The 13,065-nt window shown below is 45.1% G+C and overlaps 1 protein-coding gene across 3 annotated transcripts in view; it reads right to left on the reverse strand.

Moving 5' to 3' along the window:
- Positions 1-13,065, reverse strand: part of MRM1 (mitochondrial rRNA methyltransferase 1) — a 103,645-nt gene that overhangs the window by 39,529 nt on the left and 51,051 nt on the right. For all 3 annotated transcript variants that reach the window (XM_069614692.1, XM_069614691.1, XM_069614693.1), the window contains exon 2: positions 6,285-6,428. The gene's annotated coding sequence lies outside the window, so the exon portion shown is untranslated. The remainder of the gene's footprint in view (positions 1-6,284; positions 6,429-13,065) is intronic.

Below are 13,065 nucleotides of genomic sequence, written 5' to 3' on the forward strand. Positions count from 1 at the left end.
AAACCCTGTAGCAGTAACGAGAGGAACGAAACATGGCTGCCCCCTGTCCCCACTCCTATACGCCATCTACCTAGAGCAATTATAAGCAACATGAAAGATAGAGGGAGTTCTCTTCGGAGGTAGGGAACACAAGGTGGTAGCATTCTTCGACATGTTATTAACGATAACTAACCCGGGAAAATCACTGTATGCAATAGATAAAGATTTAGTCCAACTCGGAGAGGTCGCAAGCCTAAAGATGAACAGAAACTAGTCTGAAATATTGAACGTGTCTACACCACTGAAAAAGGAAAAGGAACTGAAATCCAGCTTCCCATAAACATGGGCCCCCAATACTATAAAATACTTGAGAATCCAAATCACTAAAACTATAGGCCAACTATTCACTGCTAATTATCCCCTATACTGGCATCCATTAGGAACATCTTACATAGCTTGGGCCCATTAACCATTTCCTGGATGAGAAGAATCAATGTTCTGAAAATGGTCCTCCTACTAAAGCTACTATATGTATTTTTGGCCCTCCCCATAAGAATCCCCATGTCATACTTTCAGGCTATTCGGAAACTGACAAAGGCCTTTATCTCGGAACGCAAGAAACCAAGAATCTTGAATCGAGTGATGTTGTTACATAGCAACAAGGGGTTAATGGGGGAGCCAGACCTTAAAGCATACTACAACACAACACAGATCAAAGTCATCAGGTCAAATGGTCAAAGGACGATTGCGAGAAGGAGAGTTATGGACAGGGCAGTGGTGGGGGAGCACCTAAGAGAGGTCCTTTGGATACCTAGTGAAGATAGACCACATACCATGTATTGCAGCGAAAGTGAAACCCTGGTGGGGAATTCATGGGACGCAGTGGTAAAGAGGTCCAATGTTACCACCTTCCGTCACCCCTCACTCCAGTTTTCAGGCACCCACAATTCACACCAGACTGTCTGGAAACGGATTTGGGAATTGGCAGGACTGGGGGTGCCATAAAATCCAGGACATGGTCGAGGGCGGGTAGATAAAAGCCTTCCCCCAGTGCAAACTGGACTTTGGAGTAGGAGAAGGGGAAAGATTCCACTATGCCCAATTGAGACACTGGCTTCAGGACCCCAAAGTAAAGAGGCATCTACGAGACCTAACCCCATTCAAGAAATGTATCACCTCCAACGCAGGTGACATACATATAGTGGGGGCAATATATGGCCTAATTAAAGAAGGAGAAGGCGAAGGGGAAAGGCGCTAAAATGGCAAACTGGGAAAGGATAGCGGAATAAAAAATAGACAACAAACAGTGGGTAGGGGAAAATATCCCCAAAGTCGCAAAGTCATTACAGATACAGGAGATCTGGATGAGGATGTGTACCAATGTCAACTTATCCCTGCTAAACTGTCTACAATCTATCGAACAACCTCCAGCTCTGTTGGAGGGAATGCAGTGGAGTGGGGAACTGGAGGCACATCTGGTGGCAATGCCTGAAAGTCCAACCGCTTTGGTCAATGATCCAAGAAGCAGTGAAAGAAATATTAGGGGTGGAGGCGAAGGGTAACCTTGGCTTGTTCATTATGGGCTTGTATGGGGAGCTGGAGAACCTGCCCACGAGAGCCCAATGCAAAGTTGACAAGATTCTGGTAATGCTGGGGCCCTGGTAGTAGCCCGCAAGTGGAAATCAAGGAAAGCACCTAAGGAGTACGAATGGGTGTGAAAGGTATGGGACTTTGTTGCCATGGAATGGGTATCATTCTCTCTGTGGGGAACACCAGAGATTCCTTCTGGACTGGGACCTAGTGATGACATTTCTCATCAGGGACTCCCAAAACACATGGTGCCCAAGGAGGAAGAAACTAGTGGGAGTGATCTGAGTCGTCAACCCTACCTGGGAAACAGACCTGCCAATATGTCAGAGGAAGAGGCTAACATGGGGAGGTGGGAAGGGTGATTGTGATCCACATGCGCAGGACAAGAGAAGTGGGGGCTCAATTGTAGTAATACGACTAACAATCAAGACCTGGGAAGGGAGACGATTTTACTTCATGTGTTTGATTTCCTTTTTTCTGATTAGTTTGAACAAAATGTCAATAAAAACATGAAAAAAAAAAATTACCTTTTCCCCTGTCCTAACCCCTCAATTCAGTCAGGATGAGAACTTGAATGAAAAAGCAGCACATTCATTCTGAAACATCAAACCAGAATGATCGCTGAACAGCACAACAAAGAGGTTTCAAGGTGATCATCAAAAGGTGGACAAGTGTGATAAGTAGGCAAAACAGATTGCTCATTAGTATTTACAAAATACATTTGGATATTTGAAATGTATTGGCTTCCGCACTGACAGGCCCAACATTTCCACAATAAACAGCCATACTAAGGCCTTCATTTACAAGTTTGAATAAGGAAAACATAAGCCTCAAAAAATGTGTTATTTGGTATTTTTTTTTTTTTACAAACTGAATGCTCCAATTAATTAAATAAATAATCTTTTAGAAGTAAAGTTATGTAATGTCATGTCCGCATTAAGGGACATGTTGGATTTTGAGAAACAGCAAGAAAGTACAAGGTTTTAAAAAAGCTAGAGGAATTTATTTTGTATTAAATATAGGGAACCAACATGAATTTTGGTACCAAATAAATAGTGCAATCAGAGAGGGCTCAAAGAAATAGGTAGAGCCGGCAATTTAGTAATAAGAAGGGATTGTTCTTACACAAGACAAATCCTGCAATCAAAAAAGCAGTCTTGGGTTTTGTTAGGCAGAAAATGCAAACACCCCCAGCCCCCGCACTTTTTGCTGGCTTTACCAGGTTGGGCTCGTTTTTCCTTTCATCGAAGCTTAATCTAAAGCCTAGTGAGTGTGTGACTGTTTTATGTGCTCTGCTTTAAGTGTCCTTGTAGCTCCTAAAACAGGGATGCCCCAATAAAGACACTCTTTAGTCCCACAGAGAAAGTACCCCCTCTGTTAAGTCATGTAGCTAGGCTGGTGGTAGTCTTTCAGCAGCTCCACAGGGTGGATTTAATTTTACCTGTCTGGATACATTCTGGTTTATCAAAATCCGTTTCTCTTGTGGTGTTTCTAAGATGAACCCATCCTCAGAAGCAGATCATGTCCCAAGGACGACATGGGAACCCTGCATTACTGACAACCACAGCAGATTCACCTTTATGCTTCTCTGGCAACGACAACGGACTTCATAATCACTGAATCAAGAATATTAGCTCTTGCCATAGGTCTTAGGTCTCAGCTCCCCCCTCCTCCCATCCCCCCATCCCCTGCACCAGTGCATCATTGCAGAGTCCTCAATGGTTAGTGAGCAACATGCACACAAACACTGCTCTAAACCACCAACCACATCCTGCATTACTGCTTTTTCAGAACCAGGGTATTGCTCTCCCTTCGGAGTTCGGTTCCATACATTTCTTCATCCTTGGGCCTCTTCATCTTCAAGGAACTCAGGGAATTCCCCCAAACAGAACTCTTGAACTTGCCAGCCTAGCTAGAAAAGGCTTTACATAGCGGCCTTTTTCTTCCCGAGAAAGACTCTCCACTGACTCAAAAGAACTCTTATTTAAAACTGTTACTTGCCTGATAAATCGTGGCATCCTTTGTTTCACAGGGATACTTATCTGCGAGTGCACTGCATCCTCTCTTCGCCTTTTCTTATATCGAGATTATATTCATATTACCTGAGAGTTAGACAAGGGCTCCTCTGCCAGGGCTACCACTTTGCCAGAGACTCACCAGGCTGTCCATCACTAGCAGTGCCCAAGTCAGGAAGAGAACATGGCTCAGAGCCCAAGGAAAATATCCCTAAAAGGCTTAAAAAATAAATTGATTTTGGGCTCCAATTATTTCATGGTACAAGTATGACAACTGTGGAATCTGACATGAGAGACAACAATTCCTAAATAAAAAAAACAGGTCAAGGTTTGGGGAAGGTATCTTTTGTGCCCAAACGCACCCAAACACATGGCTTCACAAACATACTTCTATTTATCCATTTCAGGCAAGTGTTATTTCCAGCCACATGAAGAGCTGGGTGTGGCTTTCTAAGCGGTCTTGCAAAAAACATTTTTAGACTTACTCCTTCCAAAATAGTGTTATTGTTGGACCCCCTGCTCCCGCCCCCCACACAGATATTAAATGAGGGAGCTCAACATGCACCTTGCTTCACTGAGAAGTCCAAGAAAGCTCTTGGGACTTTACATAGTGGGTTGGTGCCCAGGTGATCCAAGCCACAACTCACTACCCAACCTCTTTTAGGACACCACTCAGAGTAGGCACTTCTGAATCACCTGACATACCGCAACACCTCTTCCACTAGCATACAGCGACTACCACCCGAAAGGAACCCGGTATAGCTGGCCTCACATAGACTCTCTCAACAATAGCAATCTATCTCCAACCCTCAACAGCACCCACACGTGTCTGACCTCCTTGGGCTGCTTAGTGGAGCCTTGCCAGCCATACAAGTCTTAGAACGGCAACATGTACACATGCATCTCCTAAACTTAACCCCCTTGAATCTTCAACCACATCGACTACTGTCACCGAGGGCATTCAACCTAGAAAAAAGCACATTGAGGCCACACAAGTGGGGAATGAGCGCTATATAAATAACCAAATACAATACAGTGCTGATCAGATCCCCTCTCCATAGCACAGATTTACTAAAGCATCTATCCTCCAATCCATTCTTGGGACAAAGGGAGTAGGAGCTTACGTCTTCATGATGGCAGGATCCGATGGGTACAACCGCTGTGGCGGCACCTACATCTGGATTGATTAGGTAGCACTGCAGGCCACAATATTTTTCAAAAAGACATTGGCAAGGGACAATCCACTTTTGGCAAGTAGAAAATGTGTGCTCTGTGTGGCTGTAAATAGTAGCATGCATGCCAGAGAGTAATTTATGGCTGGCTAGTAACTTGAATTTTTACCATGATCAGGTTATAACAATGAAAGCTTCCAAGCACTGTTCCATTAACAGCACATATTTTATGACACAGTCTCCATGTATTAAAACAGAAAAGTTCACAGTTGCCTCTCTAACAAAAACTAAATTCTGGTTGAAAAATAGACAAAACCAGCAAATTGCCCAAGTCAAACTAATACCATACATTCCAGAGTCAGGTGCAAACCTGTCCCTATATGTTCATCAGAAACAAAGGGTGCTTTGTCCAGGTGCACGTCAAATACCCAGGTATGAAGTATCAAGTGCTTAGTCATCTGCAGATCCACATGTTGTCCATTCTTCTGAGCTACAGGCACAATACACAGTCACTAAAGACATGAGAGCCTAGACCAGACATCAATGAAGAAATGTTCTAGTGGAGGGACCTCTTCTGAACTAAAAAGAAAAGGTGTATTTCAGTGTTTTTTCTGCCTTCGCTGTTCAACGATTAATCAGAATCATGAAGCACATCTCTTACGGTCAACACATCCATTGCATACACATGCTACACATCTCACCTTGACAACCACTAAACATACACTCATAACATATACAGTCAGGGCACTTGCCATTACCATCAGCCAATAGCTACCCTGTAAGGTTCAAATATACTCTGCCTTAGTCACAGACTACAGGGAATTAAACAGTGAATAAAAGATTCACACCTTAATTCCTGAGCTAATAACAGTCACACTTTCCCATCAAATGCCTTTTGTGTTACAAGAATTTCCAGAAAGGCTGCATCTCAGGGGAGGCATAATACCTCTGGAAATCTCAAGAGCAGGAACTGAGAGCAGACAAAAGGCAGGAACACAGGTGAAGAACGGCGGTCGACCGGGGATGGGGGGGGTGTAAATCCAGAGGCCAGGTCGGTGGGAATTGTGGGTGACTAGAAGCCAGAGTGGAGAGGGAGTGTATGACCAGAGGCCCAAATCGATGCATTAACCTCAGAATATTTAACTAGATTAGGTCTAATGATCATGAAATTAATTTTACTTTAAGATATCCCTTTGTTTAATTTGAAACTACCTGGGATGAATCAGTAGTGATTTCTCTCCCCGTCCCCTGCCCCCCCCCCACCCCCAACCAAAAAAACCTCAGCCTGGGACCTTCCTCATGTGGCCAGTGAAACGCAGACACTTCCTGATCCTGACCCTAAAACAAACTCTTGTTGAATCCAACTCATGGCTTTTTCATAAGGCAACCAATTTCTCCAAAAGTACAAAGACTGTAGAGCAAGTTAAGCATTTGCACGAGACATCTGTGTACAACACCTGGTTGTAGGAATTAATTGGGGTAAAGACAGGTGCAGGAAGACGGTACCCCTCTTGACACTGCAACTCACCTTTGCCTGCCTGTCTCGTCTCTCGTTGATCCCACTGGTCCTAGGTTTTCAGACTACCCATGGATTTTTCTGAGCGGTAGACAGATGGTACGTGCAGGAAGGCAGGTTAGCAGACTGGCAGGCTAAGGTAGATTTTCCCAATTCCTTTAAAGTAGGGAAAAAATAAATATTAGCATATTATTTACACAGTAACACTGACTCAAAGACAGACCTAGTTCGATCTAGTGTACTGTTCTTCAGTAATCAGCAACAGGATCACCAGCTTTGCTCCAAAAGGTGTAACGGGGACAAGCAGCCTTTTAACCAGTTTTTGTACACTTTTTACACTTTTACCATTTATCAACCACAACACCACAAGTGAGCACGAGAGTGTAGTCTAAGGCATAACCATTTCTAGAAGATTAAATCTATTAAAAACCCTAACCTACCAAGGTGTTGTAAAAAAACAGTGCACACTTTATAAAGCAGTAAATATTAAAATGGCAGCTTACTATTTCTCCAAACATTAGAAGCTTGGCCTGTGCGGCACAGATGTTCAGATCTAAATAATCACTCTTGGCAGTGGATCGACAGAGCAGGACGCTTAGTCCCGGCCATTTGGGTGCCGGACGTTCTGGCGCAGCAGTTGTGCCGCAGCCAGGGACCGGCAAAACAGGGACCTTTAGAAGAGAGCATGTTTTGGCATATACTGGTGTGTATTTGCCCACCGCAGGGGACTTTGTCCCCACCCCCTCTTTATTCACATGCTGTGCATGGTGTAATTAAGATCGTTTCCACTTGGTAAATGAAGTAGTTACTTAATCAGATCGGCCCCTGGAAGCCAAGAGATAGCTTTGGGAGGATAGCAAGGTTTACTCGTTCAAAATACAAATAGCAGCAAAGAACTCTGCTGCTCGAGAGCGCTCTATCAAACATGGGGTTACAAGCACAAAAAGCATCATCGCTATGTGAGACATTTTGGTGCTCCAGATTGGAGGCACCCTACACATGGGCTTGCTCCATAGGGGATGTCAAGCACTAATTGGCTTGCTCTTCGCAGTGGATCTGGCTACATGTGGGTCAGCTGGGCCCATCCTCGCAGTGAAATGCAGGGCAGACAAACTATGTTATTTCCTAGCTAAGATAAACAACTAAGATGGATTATTCATTATGGCAGGCACCTGGGCGGCACAGGAAAGGTGTGCCAAGGAGAGGGGATGATAAGATACAGTTGTGCGGACCCGTACATTCAGGGCTCCATTGATCCCACATTCCATGCACCTAGTAACTCCCCTCTGGGGATTGATTACCCTTCTCTGTATCTCATGTTACTTGGGGCATGTGTTGCTGCTAGGGAGAAATACAGTCATGTGGGCTTTAGATCTTTGGTGGGCGCTCTATGGAGGTTAGGACCTGGGGGTTGGGTGCTTATCAGAGAGCCAGGGGAGTGGGGTCAGGTTAGTGATGTGCGGCAGACACCAGACTGGCTGGATGGGGGGGGGGGGGGCGGGGGGAGGAGTCAGAGGATCGATGGCAGTTTAGTGGGGATGAATCGACACATCCCGAGGCCTAGTACTGTCTCACACTCTGTGTCGGACACAGGCGATACTGAGTATTCATAACTATGCAGGGACAAGAGGGAAATGGACTTCTGTGGGAACAAGGCTTCAGCGGACCCAGCATACTGTGTAAAAACAGGGCTATTTGAACAGGGACCATGGGCAGCCTATGCCTGAGGCCTGTTTCATTTTAGGGCCCATTGCAAAATGGCGTCAAAGAGTGTGAGCATTTCTAGTGTTATACAAACGCTTCTGTGCGCTATGAGGTTTCTATATGTGGACAGTTCCGCCATTGTAGAATAGATGCCTCGTATGGGTTTTGCCTTATGTAAAAGCACCTAAGGGGATGGGATAGGCTCATTTCCATCCCTACAACGTCTTCATTTAAATTTTAAAAAAGTCCTTCTCAGATGAGTCTTGTGATACCAAGGGATTAAATGCACTGATTTTGCATGAGGCTATTTAGACGCAGCCGACATTGCAGCCGCGTCTAAACGACCCTCACGCCAAATCACTGGTGCCGAACTTTCTTTCGCGAAACAGCCGGCGCCCAAAACGTGGCTGCAGGGCTGGCAGCCATGGAGTACGCAGCAAGAAGAGCCCTGGATTGGTTGGGAAGCCTCTGGCTTACACAGCTTCAACATAGTGGATTTAACCGAGAAGCAAGCCAAACATTGGAAGACAGTAGCTTCGCCTGGGGCTACTCATGCCAGGAGCAGCACAGGCAACAAGCAAAACATCCATCAAGCCCCGGCTCACATATGGCAGAGGAACCCGGTGGAAAAAAGGAACAGGGAGGCGGGCCACGTAAATGTCAGAAGCAGCCCGGTGCAGAGCAGCAGTGAGCAACAGTGAGGCGGCATTAAAGTGCGGGAGTGGGCAGTGCCTACAATGATTTCATGTGGGAATTCAGCATGAACATACACGCCCTTAGCACTTAAGGGGTTTTAAGGTCTGCAGTCCCCACCCAGTATGCTGGAAGCAGCACAGGAAGTTGTGGCGCAGGGAACGGCATAGACATGCTTTTCCCGGCATGGGCTAAGGGGGGGCCGGCGGCAAAAAAGAAAAAGCCTCATTCGAACACATGGGGACTTTCACGCAATGTACTATTCCTAGGAGGGACCCGGGTACCCCCGGCATACTCCGAGCCCCTGGGAGGGACTATGGGGGAAAGGGGTGGTTGAGGGGCCAGAGGATAGTGACCAGCAGTGTGCTCACACAGGCACAATGGGCACCAAAGGAGGCCAAGTCACTGGCAAAGTTCAACAGGTACTTCACCCCATAGCAAGGGCCCGCAGTAGGGGCCAGAGGGGGTCTCAGTAAAACAAAGCAGCAATGCCCTCCAGGCAGGAATGTCAGGCTGCAGCAGTTTCCTTTATCCAGACACACTAGTTTGTTTTTCAAAGTGTTCACAAGCATCCCATGAGCCACAGGGGCAAAACCACCCTGTATTAGGCTGGGGCAGAAAATGCCCCCTTTTCATCTCATAACATATTTAAGTATAAATATACTTACATTGGACACATACTGTACATGTAATGCTATGTTACGAAGGGGTACAAACATGTCACAGTTCGGAATCACAGCAGGGCAAACTGAGCACTTCACTCATTAAATTGGGAAATAAACCCTTCATTAAACTGTTATGAAACAATTTGTATGCAACCCGACAACTGTACCCATTAATAAGATTGTCAGCTAGTGTTCTAATCTGTCTGCATTAACCACCTAATAGTGGGGGGCATGGACAAGAGACACATTGTGGCATCATCTGAAACATATATGGGTTTGCACTGCAGTTGGAATTCTGAGACTAAAGCAGCAAGGGCATGCCAGTAGCAAAAGAACTAGTTACTTACCCCTGGAAACGTTCTTTCGACTGGATGATCCCAAGTCTGCTTCCAGCTTGCTTCAGAAAGTTTCTTCATAGGATCGTGCAGCATCGAATCTTGGTCCTCCACGGCCTTATAGCGTCCTTCGTGACGTCAATGCGGATTATATATTGGCACGCGCGCTGACAGTTGCGTCAGTTCTTAATTTTTTTTCCCGGTCCTTAAGTAGCACGCTGTGTTCCAGGAGGAGATAGTCTTGACGTTGCGAGAAAGGAAGGTGCAAGACACGGAAATTCTAAGCAAGAAGGGATGGATGGAAGGAAAACGTGTGAGGAACATCCAGTCAAAAGAACGTTACCAGGGGTAAGTAACTTGTTCTTCGAATGGATTGTGTCCTCCCACGTACGTATTCCTCATCTTTGATCGACTCCCAAAGCAGTTTGAGTTTGGCAAAGGGTTCCAAGAATTTATTTTACTTGTTAATGTTGTGGAGGTCAGCTTTTCCAAATTTGGCTTCCTCACCTGAAAAATAATCTACACAGTAGAATCTACTAAAGTATGCAGGGACTTCCATGTTGCCGCTCTGCAAATGTCCCTCACTGGTGCACTTCTTTCAAGAGCCGATGAAGCAGCCACTCCTCTAGTAGAATGCGCTCTTAGACCTTCAGGTGAATCCTTGCCAGCCAATGAGTAACATTCATTTATGCACATCACAATCCATCTAGAGATGGTTTGTTTTGTGACAGCCAATCCTAACCTATGACCAGCATAACCAACAAAAAGCTGATAATCCTGGTGAATATTTGCAGTCCTTGTGATATAGAAACTTAGAACCCTTAGATGGATAAGGAGGAGGATAAAAAGATGGCAGTGTAATACATTGTGCCAACTAGAATTTGGCACAACCTTCGGCAAGAACGATTACTTATTTTTTATTTATTGCTTTCATTATACGCCCAGACCTTGAGGTATCACGGCATACGTTACATGATTACTTACAAACTTAACTGTTATACAATAGACTTACAAGAATATAGGTTGCATGGAAGATGTGCTTAGAGAATGGTTACATAGATAATTACAAGAGGATTGGTTCTACATTTGACATGGACATACAAAGGTTTGGTGTTGAAGGCCTAGAGGGTTGGCGGATGTGCACCTTCCCTACCATGCGGTTCGAATTTGTTAAAGAGCCAGGATTTTTGAAATTTCTTGAATTGTGGGTGGGAGGGTTCATTACAAATGTTGGGAGGGAGTGAATACCAGATTCTAAGGGAAGCTAGTGCTGCCTGTTCAGTTAAACTTGAATCAGGGGACGAGTAGGTGCGTGTTGGTGTTTGATCCAAGTGTTCTGGTTGCAGATTTACTTGTGAGGCATTGGTGAGAGAGATGGGTGCATTAGAGGCGGTCACACATTTGTGTGTGATGGTGAGCGTTTTATGTAGTATTCTGGCTTAAATAGGCAGCCATTGTGCCGCTCTCCTGTGCTGTGATATGTGTTCCTTTCAGTTTATACCTAGCGCTGCTCTCAGGGCCTTGTTCTGTAATAGTTGCATTTTATTTATGCTTTTCTTTGAGGTCCCTGGGAGGAGTATATTGCAGTCGTCTATCTTGGCCAGAATGAGGGCTCTTGCAAGGTGGTGCAAGTTTGGGGTGTGAGGAAAGGTCGGCTCAGGGCAATAGGTTTGCCTGTGTATGCAGTGGATGGAGCAAGAGCACTGATGTGTTTACACACGGTGAGTCTGAAATCGAGGTATACACCTAAAGTTTTGACTTGGTTCGAGATGGTAATTGGGGTGCCATCTATAACTATGGATGTGTAATCTGGATGTAGCTTGTTTAGGCAGGCGGGAGCGCCAACTATGAAAATCTGTTTTTTCTGTAATTAAGGCAAAGGCTGTTCTGGATGAGTGAGTAGATATTGTTTCTGCAGATAGTGTCATGTTCAAGTTTGCCTGTGATTGGGATGAGTATCTGTGTATCATCGGCAAAATTGGTCTATTACTCCCATAGCATATATATTACTCCCATAGCATGGAAGGCGAAGAGAAGTTTGGTATAAGCATTGCAAAGAGTGGAGGAGAAGCAGGATCCTTGTGGGACGCCCAATGGGACGTTATGGGATCCGCAGCTTCATCACCAATGGCTACTCTGGAAGTGTGATCTGACAAGAATGATTTGATCCAGGTGGTTGCTTCCTTTGAGAAATTAAATTGTTTGCTAGAGTTAGGCATAGTTTATTATGATCCACTAAATAAAATGCCGCGGACAAATCAAGTAATAGTAGGATACAAAGGTTCCCCGATTAGGGCTGTCTCAGTGCTATGCCTGAGACAGAAACCCGATTGTCTATCCCCTAGCAGGTGGTTGTTTTCAAGGTGGGATTGAATTTGGGTATCGGCAATTTTGTCTATGATTTTGAAGGAAGGGAACTATGGTGATTGGTCTATAATTGGTGGGAGTATTGGGTCTAGGGAGGGTTTTTTGGGGAGGGGTATAACACAGGCTTCTTTGATATTGGCTGGAATGGAATTGGAGCTGAACGAGGCATTAATGAAATTGGTGATAGTGGGAGCTAGGGAGGCGGCACAGGCCTCAACTAATTTTGTAGGAAAGCTGTCGCCTTTACAATTGGAAGGTTTCAAGGAGGCTATAGTCCTGAGAACCTGGGTGGTGGTCACAGCCGTGAAATGATATAGCGGTATGATCGCAGTAGTGTCCGTCAATCGTGTAGGGGTACGCTCCACAGTATGTGCTAGCTTTCTTTGCAAGGTGATTTTGTTTTGGAGGGCGTTTACTTTGGATGCTAGTGCATCCTGAATGGTGGTGCACCACGCTTTGCTCGCGGTGGCTGGGTTGGGTGGTGGGAATGGGCGTTTCTAGTTCTCTAATGATGGAGAATAGTTCTTTGTTATTAGAGGCCACATTGATAATGCATTGGTTGAGAGAATTTGCTTTATGGGTAATCTGCGAGTTTGTAAGTTTTCAATATTAGGAGTTCTTTTCTGGTTTCACTGATAGGGATTTTTCAGAATAGGTGTCCTAAGGCTCTTTTTTTCCCCCTCCAAGTTCAATAAGGTCATCGTTAAATCAAGGATTGCTGCATTTGTGAAATTTCGGTCTGAGGGGCTACTTCATCGATGGCTGTTATGAGGCAGGTATGGTAGTGCAGGGAGATGCTGTCAGGGTTATCGTCGACTGAGAGTTGTACATCAAGTAATTTGTTCAGGATGGGGGTTAGGTTTTTAGGGGCGAGTTTGTGTGCGTTTCTCACCATGATGGGGATGGGCGGGTAGTGGATCTGACTGGGTCATTGGTCAAGATTATGTTGAAACTAATTAGGAAGTGATCAGTCCAAGATATCTTTAGGATGTCTTCTAGGGGTGATGGAATTAGCATTGTGCAAGAACT

The sequence above is a fragment of the Ambystoma mexicanum genome, chromosome 9 (genome assembly GCF_040938575.1).
Source record: "Ambystoma mexicanum isolate Mex_15411 chromosome 9, UKY_AmexF1_1, whole genome shotgun sequence".
In the NCBI taxonomy this organism is placed as follows: Eukaryota; Metazoa; Chordata; class Amphibia; order Caudata; family Ambystomatidae; genus Ambystoma; species Ambystoma mexicanum.